Below are 11,932 nucleotides of genomic sequence, written 5' to 3'. Positions count from 1 at the left end.
AATCTCTTTTAATCTACAAATAAGGAAAGATATCAAATCTTTTCTTAATCTCTTGTAGCAACTTATAAAAGAGAATATTTAATTTTTAAACTCTCTTTTAAATCATGAACATGGTTAAAAAGGAAAGTTTTCTTAAAATTTAAAATCCACCTTTTAATCAACAAATAAGGAAAGATTTCAAATTTTAAACTCTCTTTTAAACATGTAGATGATTTACAAATAAGGAAAGTTTTTACCAAAAATTTAAATCATCCTTTTTAATCTACAAATAAGGAAAGAGATTAATCTCTTCTCTTAATCTTTTGTGGAAAGCTATAAAAGGAAATTTTTAATTTTTAAACTCTCTTTTAAAAACATGATATCCACATAAGAAATAATTTTAATAAAAATCCTTTTTAATATTCTAGTGGTCGGCCACCTAAGCTTGGGACCCAAGCTTTGGCCGACCACCAACTTGGCTCATCCACTTGGTCTTGGCCGGCCCTAGCTTGGGTTCCAAGCTAGCTTGGCCGGCCCCATTGGATGGGTAAGAAGGTGGGTATGTGGTGGGTATAAATCTCTATATACAAGAGGCTACGATAGGGACCGAGAGGAGGAATTGGTTTTGGTCTCCTGATGAAATTAAGCATCCCGTGTTCGCCCCAAACACACAACTTAATTTCATGAATAATAATTCATTCCACTAGAGAACTATTATTGAACTACTGCACCAATCTCAAATTACATTTTGGGCTCCTTCTTATTATGAGTGTGTTAGTCTCCTTGTGTTTAAGATAACAAATGTCCACTAATTAAGTAAGTTACTGACAACTCAATTAATTAATATCTAGCTCCAAAAGTAGTACCACTCAACTTCATCGTCATGTAAGACTAAGTCCACCTGCAGAGTTTAACATGACAATCCTTATGAGCTCCTCTTGGGGACATTCTCAACCTAGATTACTAGGACACAGTTTCCTTCTATAATCAACAACACACACTATAAGTTATATCATTTCCCAACTTATCGGGCTTATTGATTTATCGAACTAAATCTCACCCATTGATAAATTAAAGAAACAAATATCAAATATATGTGTTTGTTATTATATTAGGATTAAGAGCACACACTTCCATAATAACTGAGGTCTTTGTTCCTTTATAAAGTCAGTATAAAAGAAACGACCTCTAATGGTCCTACTCAATACACTCTAAGTGTACTAGTGTAATTATATAGTTAAGATAAACTAATACCTAATTACACTACGACCTTTCAATGATTTGTTCCTTTCCATTTTGGTCGTGAGTTACTGTTTATAAATTATAAGGTACTGATAACATGATCCTCTACAATATAAATTAATTGAACAATTACATTTATCATAAATGTAGGCATTTGACCAATGTGATTTTTATTTCTAGATAAATGTTTATACCGAAAGCTAGACTTTTAATATACATCTTAACAGGTAGGAACTTATTTTGAATTTCTAAATCATGCTTAGTTTAAATCTTTATGCATGTTTTACTTTAAATTTGACTTAATTTTTTTCTGCATGCTCAAAAATTGTCATATAGTTAAAAGTTTCAAATAAATTATTTCATATCCTTTCTGTTCGAAATTAATTAGATGTTAATTTTTCTGTGAAAAATAAATTTATTATTTATTAGTTGAAAATTTTGAGAATTTTTTAAACATTATATAATTTTTTTATATATTTCTTTAAGAAAATCATATTTTAATATTTGAAATGGTTTCACGAGTTATTTTTATAAATATTTATTTTTTATTATAAAATATTATGTTCTCTATCACAAAAAAATTTTCTATATTTTTTGACTGATATCTGATTTATTTTAAATTATTTACCGAAAATAAAGTTCTTATAATTAAAAATTATTTAGAAATTATCTTTGAAAATTTTATTTTTTTTGAGATAAACACTAAATTTTCTATATTTATAAAAATTATCACAATATTTAGATGTCAAATTCTATTTTATAAATATTTAACTTTGAAAATTTATATTTATGATTATATAATTCTTACTAGTCAAAATATATATTTACTTGTTATCAATTTTTTTATTTTGACCTTTCTATTTTTTATTGACCATCATAATTTTTTAAAAATATTTTTCAAAATATAAAAATAACTTTAAAATTATTTTTGCCAAAACTTATTTTTAAATTTTGAAAATTTGTATATTCAACAATATTTCTTAAAAAAATTTCTCAAATGTGGACATTATTTAATCACCTTAGAATTGTTTATATATATATTTACCCTTAATTTTTTATATGATCAAATGGAGAGAAAATTTAGAGGGTTAAGAGGAGTTAAAAATTGCAATATTTTGTTTGTAAATTAAAAAAAAATCTTACCTGTAAAAATTTTAATTATTGTATTACTACAATAATTACTTATTTTATGTTTTGATTTACCTTACCTTAACTTAGATTGTTGCACATCAAAAAAGGAAAAATTGTAAGTGACCAGGGTTGATTTTGATGTGGTCAACCAATGCAAGTTAGGTAATGTTATGTTTTGATCCTTGTGTTTAAGTGTGCAGGAACATAGGAATACAAGAAGTCGAGCGGAAGACGCAGTAAACGAGAAGAATGACATAAGGACTAAGTTGACGGGTTGAGTGCATCCGAGGGATGAGAAGTTGTGGAAGAGTACGTTAGTGGAACGAGAAGAATAGACATAGCGTTTTAGAGGGACGAGAAGTCGGATCAGAAGACTACTCGAGGATAAGGCCGAAGTTAGGTTCGGGTGAGCTCAACTCTGAATGGCCGGATAATCACCCAAGCGATCGGAGAGGAAGACTGGACAAGTCAACATAGTGTTGACCTGTCCAGGCGCCCGGACTCCAAGCGCCAGGAGAGGGGTCGAGTGCTAGGACCACCTGGGATCAAAACAGGTGCCTCATTGAGGACGGTTGTTGTGGATGATGTTCAGCTCCACATCAGCAGCACTCTAGGCATCTGAACTGGTCCAGGTGCCTGGACAAGGATAAAGTGTTACCATCGTGTCATTGAGTAGTCGTTGTGAGCAGATAAGGGCCATAGCTAGGGGTGCCCAGAGAGGGTCTAGGCGCCCAGAGATGCCACATTAGCAAACGATTATTTTCGATCAGTGGGCTATAAATAGAGTCTCGGTCTTCTTCATTAAAAACAACACTCGACAACACTTTCTATACTTTCATTTTCATACTCTGTACTTTCTTTTCTATTCTTCAACGCATATATGACGCTTCTCCACCTCCGAAGATTCACTCGTAGAAGGAGATCATAGTGAGCTTTCATTATTTTGGAGTAGCAATCTTCTATTCACAAACCAAGTAAACCTGGCTGTCTCGTACTTTTTTTAATTGTGTTCTAATTTAATAAATGTTTATCTAATTCAAGTCAAAAGATTAAGAAGGGTATTTTTATAATTTTAGGACAATCCACCCCTCTCATGTTGGCTGCATGGGACTAATAGGCATGACTTGATTTCCCGGAGAGAGGCACGACCATGTGAATTCACACGGCCGCCCTCACTTTACCTTATGGTGAACACAACTTGATTGCAAGTAGAAGCACGACCATGTGAATTCACACGACTACGCTCGTTTTGACTTCTGATGGGGCACGGGTTCCTTGCATCAAAGACATGGTCATGCTTGACAGGCCCGACCATGCCGCGGCTGGGCTCTAGTTGGGTGTCACGGCCATGCCTTAAGGCATGACTAGCTTCTTCTCCCCATCATGAATTGTTCTAAAGTGCGCTTTAATTCCATTTTCACTCCAAAGTGCATCCTGTTCAAAGAAAATGATGCAAGAGCAAATTTCCGACAAAGAATGCAATAATATTGAAATATTGATAAAGCAAGGTGCAATTACATAGATCATACTCAAAAAACACAAGTAAATGTGCGTGAAAATCTAAATAAAAGTGTATATAATCTACGTACATCATCTATCAAAGAAGTTTGATATAATGAATGTAAATCGAGTGAATGTCATTATCACTACATGTGAAGGATGTGGAAACACAACACATCAAGGAAAGTTGACCACTTGGAGCCTTCTCTTCTCAATTGGCTCAAATAGAACAAGTCGATGTCGTAGGCAACTTCAACCAAAGGCAAAAAAAATCCATTCTCCAACACTTATAACCCCGAATGGAGGAATCACCCAAACTCTTCTTATAAAAATAACTAAGATCAAGGGCAATCAGTTGGCTATCAATAGAACAATCAACAATCGAGAATAGAAAAGCTCCTTGAGGAGATACTAGCTAACCAAGGAGAGATGAAGAGCGACATCAAGCAACTTAACAGAAGATTGGATAACACGAAAAGACATTTGAAGATACTTGATACACCAATAGCACAGGTGGCAAGTTCTTCTTCTTCAAGGGTCCAAGGAAGTTTTCCAGGAAAGTCAGAACAAAACCAAGTTGAACACTGCAATAGAATTGAATTGAAGAGCGGATGAACCTTGAGAGATCCTTAAGTGACCACTAAAGATAAGGGAATTGAGTATAATGGAGAGTCGCTTCCTTCTACCTCTAGAGATGAAGTTGTTCAAGAGGAGGAGGAGGATACCATACAGGTTCAAGTGCCTCCACCAAGAAAATTTGTTCCATCAATTCTCTTTCCTCAAAGAATCACCAAAGCCATGAAGGATGTAGAATTTCACAAATTTATAGAGAAAATCAAAGAAATATGTATTTACATTCCCCTCTTGGATGTCTTGCAACAGATGTCAAAATTTGCTAAGTTCACAAAGGAGATCATTTCAAACAAAAGAAAAAAAAGAAGGATTTGAGACCATTGCATTGATAGAAAAATGTAGTGCTCTACTTATCGACACATAACCTCCTAAACTTGAAGATCCATGAAGCTTTTTTGTACCATGTAAGATTGGTACCATAGCTATTGGTATGACTTTCTGTGACCTAGGGGCAAGTGTAAGTCTCATTTCCTATTCATTGTGCAAAGAGTTGGGTATTAATGATATGAAACTAACTACCATAGCGCAACAAATAGCATACCATACTCGTAGATATCATTTGGGTGTCATAAAGGATGTCTCGATGGAGATAGGGAATCTTATTTTTCCTACAGACTTCATGGTCTTAGACATGGAGGAAGATGAAGATGCCGATAATTCTTGGAAGGTCATTCCTTGCCACAGCTAAGGTTGTAATAGATGTTAAAAATCATAAACTTTCTTAAGGAAGGATAAATTGGAGTTTGTTTTATTTAAGGCTTCTAACGAAATTTTTGCTATTGAGAACTCATGTTTTAGGTTGGATGATCTCCAAGTTTTGAAGAAGCACAATCCCTTTAGGAGACCACCGGAGAAAGCATCAACTCTAGCAACCAAAGAAAAGCAGTCCCGCAGCTCTAACGAGAAATACACTATTCTAGTGAGAGCACAGAAAAAGGAAGGGGCCGAAGCAAGCAAACACAACGGAGGGGAGCATCTCCCCTTCAAGGCCAAGACTCCTAGATGAACTGTATTGGAGTCGAGCTTACGACCTTAAACGAGCGTTTCTTGGAAGGCAACACAAGTGTTTCTTTATTTTCATTCTATTTTCATTTTGTTTTCTTTGTGTTTAATGCATTTTCATTTTTATTTGCAGGTTTTCAGGCATCCACAAATTGGCCATGACATCTTCATGGGTGTGGAGGCACCGAAGGTAACAAACTGATGAAAAGAAGGCCTAATGCAGATTTTCGACTCTGGCTGTGTCTTTTGACATGGCCATATCTCTCTGATAGAAGATAACCATGTCATGGCCATGTCTTTTTACACAACCGTGTCCCTCTGACTAAGCCTAACCATGTCTTGGTTGTGTCTTTCAACACAACTATGTTAATGCTCTAAAAAAAACAACTAACCCTGTCATTTTGACACGGTCATGCCAACTAGACCACAACAAAACATGGTCTAACCGTGCCTATAAGGCACAAACATGGGAAATAAACCAATCCAAGGTATAAAACCTTGTCCATGGTCGTGCCATCCCTAGGCATGACCGACACACCTGACACACCCCCACCTCCTTCTTCTTTCTCTCCTTCTCCAAGACCCCTCTCCTCCAAAACCTCTTCTTCCTTACTTAATCTTGATCAAGGGGCCTCCAATCTCTTCTTCCTTCCTCGATTTTGAGCAAGAGACCTCCAAGACTTCTCTCTCTCCAAGATCTAGTCTAGATCTAGATCTAGATCTAGATTTCTCCCTTCTTTCCCAAGATTTCTCTTCTCTTTCTCATCTTTTTTTGTCATTCTCCATCCCATTACTTGACTTTCAAAGATGTTCAATATCTTGAAGAGAATCCAAAGGAGAGTTGGAGGATCGAGCGGTGGTGATGATCATGATAAAGGCAAAGGAAAGGGCATTGAGAAAGGAAATGCAAAGGTACAGAGCAAAAGCAATGGCAAGCGCACGACATGTGATGAAGGTATTGATAATGATTTCAGCATTATTTTTAGAAATCAAGAGCAAAAGGATAGATTTGATAATCTTGTTTTGCGTAGAATTGTTTGCACTCATTATCTTGATGAAATTACTATGAATGTGTTAGGAATTAAGGATGATATAGATTGGTTAATAAGCGCTTTCGATTGGAATGACTTAATGTGCACACATCATCCAACCTACACCCGCCTTGTCCTCAAATTTCTAAGTTCAATAGAGACCTACTTTACCTTTGATGAAGATCATTATGGTAATATCAATTTTTGATTAATGAATCATGACTATCAATGGACTCTGTTCAATTTTAAAACTTATTTCAGCTTACCTACGGGAGGGTCTCATAAATTTGATTATAGCTTCAATAGCAATTCTTTTCGGCATAATATCACTAATTTAAAGGCACCCTATGACCATTCATGATCTAAAACTTCACATCCAGAACCCCGTCTTTTGATATCGCCACCGGCTTATGAGCAAAACTATCTTCGGTAGAGATAAGAGTGATGGGGTTGTACAAAAAGTGAAACTTTACTCATTTTGAGCAATGTTAAACAAGATGGATTTTGATTTGGGGTACCACTTTTTGCAAACCCTTGTGAGAGCCGGGAAAGGCATTTCAGGTATGATAGTGTTTGGCAAAGTAATAATCCAAACTGCTTTACACTTACAATTAGAACTGTTTGGTCTGAATATTATTCTTGGCAACTCTAAAATTGACATCGATACATATCTTGTTATGAAAATGATCTGTAAAGGTGAAAATAGCTTTATTTTTCTCAATAGAGAGGGATTTCTACTCCCTCTTTCTAACCCCAATCAAACCAGAGTCTGCAACCCTACTAATTGGTTTATTAGGGACATAACACCAGAGGTTGTCTCCACCCATGTTGAGTTGAACCCTCATTGTCTAGACACTCGGAGTTGATTAACTATCTAAAACCAGCTAGGCATTCTTTTGCTTACGGTAGTATGGGCCCTTCTAGATTTAATTTCTCAAATTTTCATGCTTCTTTGGATACTCTTCATGAGAGGTAAAGTGTCAGCCAATGCATGTTGGAAGGGCACTATGCTCTATCTCATGAACAATTCCAAGTGGTACGGGAACATTTTCAATTCACAAGGAACTTTCAGGGTCGGGTATATGAATTTGTGAATGATTACTATGTTGATAGAGAGAGAGAGGAGGAGGAGGAATTTAGATACACCATGTGTTATACTGGCCAACAGGTAGCCACATTTTATTAGTTTCCTGAGGGTCTTGGCACTCAACATGGTTTCCCTAGCTTTTCTACTGGGCCACCTCCTCCTGATCCTAGAGACCTACACCCGACCCATATCCACCCTCTCGACATCCTACACGTGGTCCTCCACCATCTTATTAATTTCATTGGGACAATAAAAAATTCAAGTCTAAAGGGGGGATTTGTACATATTTGTTGCCTTTCCATTACAAATTTTTTAGTTGCACTTTGATTGTCTTGTTTTAGTCTTGCTTCAGTTTAAGTTCGGTAAATATTGCAGTTTGTTTTATTTGTTTTGCTTGTTTAGATCTATTGCTTTTGTGTTATGTGAGTGCATTATTCTTCACCTTATTGCTAACTTGTCCGATAGCAAAATTTCTAGCACATTTATTGTTTAGACTGTGTTGTTGTGTAAATAGTGTTAGTATGTTTAGTAAGCTATTTTCTTCTATCTCTAGTAGCATAAATTGAACAATGCATTGTATTAAGAAAAATTTGAGGAATGGTCTAACTTAGGGATCTCATTTTGCTTAGCCTAAGTTTGGATAGTTAAAAACTCTGAAAATAGTCATGATTCGTAAAACTTATCAGTACTTGTATATAGATGGTGACTTTTCAATTTACATCTTGGTTATTGAATAATTCACGAATCATGTAAGTTGGCTTGGAAAAATTAAAATATCCCTACATTTGTATCTTTTTCATATGTTTTAGTACTACATTTAAAGCACTAAAAAAATAATGAAAAAAGGATATAAAAAATAGTTATTGTGAGTAGATCTAGTAATTTATCCTTTTGAAACTGAGTTAAGTTATTGGGAAATAAATACTATATTTCTCTTGATATCGAGCATGCCTTTGAGAACTTGGGCAAATTTAGAGGATAAACCAAGTATGTGGCAGGTATGTGCCTATGACTAGGAATAGAAAGAAAGAAGTTAGATGATGACTTGACTAGACTTAGGGATCGATACTTGAAAAACATAGGTCATTCATCGTACTATGCACAAGGACATATTTAAACCAAACTCGAGTTACTCTATGATCATTCTCACTAATGAAACTAATCAATAGAGTTAAATTTATTCACTAGTGGTTATGATGCAATGTACGAGCACATAAGTCTAGATTGTAGAATTGTACTTAAGGACAAGCAAAGGTTTAAAACTATTTGTATTTCTTGAGTATGATCTATGGTATTGCACCCTGCTTTATCATTATTTTAGCACTATTACTCTCTTTGTTGGAGATATGCTCGTGCTTCATTTTCTATTGACAGGACGCGCTTTAGAACGAAAGTGGAATTAAAGCATGTTTGGAGCAACCATAGAAGAAGAGCAAAGGTTGATTGTGTCTCACGGCACGACCATGTCCCCCACCAGAGCCCAGCCAAGGCATGGTCGTTCCCTACAGGCACGGCCAACACGACCATGTCTCTCACACAAGGAGGGTTATGCCCAACATAAGCCAAAATGGGGGCAACCATGTGGATTTACAAGGTCGTGACTCCCCTAGTTTGGAAAAACATAGTGTGGTCGTGCCCCAAAGGCACGAGCATTACATGGCCCAGGCAAGGGTTCTATCCACGCCTATAAAAGAGGTGTTCTTCCCCTTTTAAGAAGAGAAAGAGTTTTTCCTTTGGGGAGACTCACTTGGTCTAGATCTACACCTCTTTCACACTCCGATCGATGATCCGAAGCCATTTTCATCTTCTCTATCTCCTCCGGAAGTAAAGGATTAGATCTAGAGACTTTTTGATGCATTAGATAAGTCTTCTTTCTCTTTTCTTGTATATTTGAGTAGAAGTTTGTGATTTTTATAACTTAGGGTTTTATCTTATTCTACGATTAAGGGAGTAATTGTGATGTGTGATTGATGCTAACTTTATGGATTTGACAATGCCTTATTCAAATGATATGCTTATGTCTTGTATCTATTTGATTAAATGTGTGCATGATGTCTTTATGCTTGAATGTCATGTTTAATTGAATGAATGTATTGATTGCTCGTTCCGTAGAGGAGATGCCCTAGATCGTATGACCTTGGGAGCTCCATGACAGAAAAGTATCCTTCTAAACAGTAATTTCGAGGGTGACATCTTGAAATGGAGAGTAATTCTCTACTAGAAGTGTCAAATTAGGCTTAATGGATTATCTCTAATCCTGTGTTAATAAGCGTCCTATATTATCTAGCTATTGTATTAGGGGGGCGGCGACCATAGTGACAAAGGGTATTCCATTAACTAGACTTCCTGGGTTACCTTGACTACTCAGTGGCATTGTATAGTCATTGGGGTAATACTCTGATACAACTATCATGGGGGAGTGTCGGTATTTTGTTAGATTTCCTACTTGCACATAAGGATAGAGGGTAAGAGATGTGCAATCCATAAGGCATTAATTAGTATCACAATGAAACCAAACCTCACGAACATCTCCCTTGACCAATTTCCTCACAACTACTCTTAACTCTTTCTTCTACTTCTCTTTCTCTTTCTCTTAGTGCAATCATTTATAAACATTTCGATCATTTAGTTAGCTCACTGTGGGAACTCACTAGTGCTTAACAAAATCTTTGCGGGATTGATAACTTTTATTACTGACAATGTAACCGTGTACTTACGAAAATGTAACAATCCTATAACGAAGTCCATCATAAAATGTTCCTATTTCTATTCTGGAATTTCTAATGGTAGTAAAAGTCCCCTAGGTCACTAGTGTTCTTCCTTCACTTATTGACACATCAAACACTTAACCATGAAGTTTGCTATGTCTTGCTTTATTCCACTCCACCATAAACTTTTCTTCGACTCTCTATATGTTCTTGTGCTTCTAGGGTGAATTGAGAATTTGGATTTGTGTGCCTTGGATAGTACTTCCTTTTGGAGGTTATTAATATCTGACACACATAGTCGTTCTCTCATCCAAAGTATGCTATTACCGTCTACTTGAAATTTTGAGGCTTTTCAATCTTAAGCTTCAACTTTGAGTTTTATCAAATTAGGGTCTTAGTTTAGACCTACTTTGATTCTTTCACAAATGTATGGTTCGGCCAACACTGAGGAAAATATTCTCTCTCCCAAGCTTTTACGACTTAAAGCCTCTGCCACATTGTTGGTTTTTCCTAGATGGCAATTGATTGTGAGATCATAATCCTTAAGAACCTCAATCCACTATCTCTGCCTCATATTTAATATTTTTGAGTAATAAGTATTTAAGGCTCTAGTGGTATATAAAGATCTCATATTTGACTTTGTATAATTAGTGTCTCCAAATTTTTAAAGTAAAGACTACTGCTACCGACTCGAGGTTGTTGGTGGGGCAATTATACTCGTATGTTTTTAACTGTCTTGATATATATGCAATCACCCTGTCATCTTGCATAAGCACGCACCCAGGCCTCCTTTTGAAGCATCACTATAGATGGTAAAACCATTGACTTCGGTGGGTAAAAGCAGTATCAGTGTTGACGCCAGCTTCCTTTTTAAGGTCTTAAAGCTCCCCTCACATCTCTCATCAGTTTGGTCAGAGGTATGACTATTGAAAAAAATTCTTGACGAATTTCCTATAATAGCTGGCTAATTCTAAGAAACTTCAAACCTGGGTAATAGTCGTCGGCTGTGGCCATTCTAGTATTGCCTCCACCTTCTTTAGGTCCACTGATATGCTCTCCCTTCGATATGATATGACCCATGAAAGTTACACTCTGTAGCCAAAATTTACATTTCTTGAACTTGGCATATAATTATTTCTCGCAAAGAGTTTCGAGTGTGAGTCGGAGGTATTCTATGTGGTATTCTTCATTTGATGAGTAGACGAGTATATTGTCGATGAATACTACATAAAATTATTAAGGAATGGCTTGAAGACATGATTCATAAGATCCATGAATGTCTTAGGAGAATTTGTTAATCCGAATGGCATTATTATAAATTCGACATGCCCATATCTCGTTCAGAAGGCAATTTTCAGAATATTCTCTCCTTTGATCTTTAATTAATGGTATCCCGGCCTTAAATTGAGATTTGAATACACTTTAGCACCTTTTAATTGGTCGAATAGGTCATTAATTCTCAGTAAAGGGTATTTGTTCTTAATTGTAATCTTATTTAATTCCCTGTAATTAATGCACAACCGCATGTTGTCATCCTTTTTCTTTACAAACAACGCTGGTGCTCCCCATGGTGATGCACTTGGCCTTATCTGCTTCTTTTCCAGCAATTCTTGGCACTT

Source organism: Zingiber officinale, chromosome 3B (assembly GCF_018446385.1).
Source record: "Zingiber officinale cultivar Zhangliang chromosome 3B, Zo_v1.1, whole genome shotgun sequence".
NCBI classification, from domain to species: domain Eukaryota; kingdom Viridiplantae; phylum Streptophyta; class Magnoliopsida; order Zingiberales; family Zingiberaceae; genus Zingiber; species Zingiber officinale.
The sequence above is the reverse complement of the archived record's forward strand: the minus strand, read 5'-3'. Positions refer to the sequence as shown.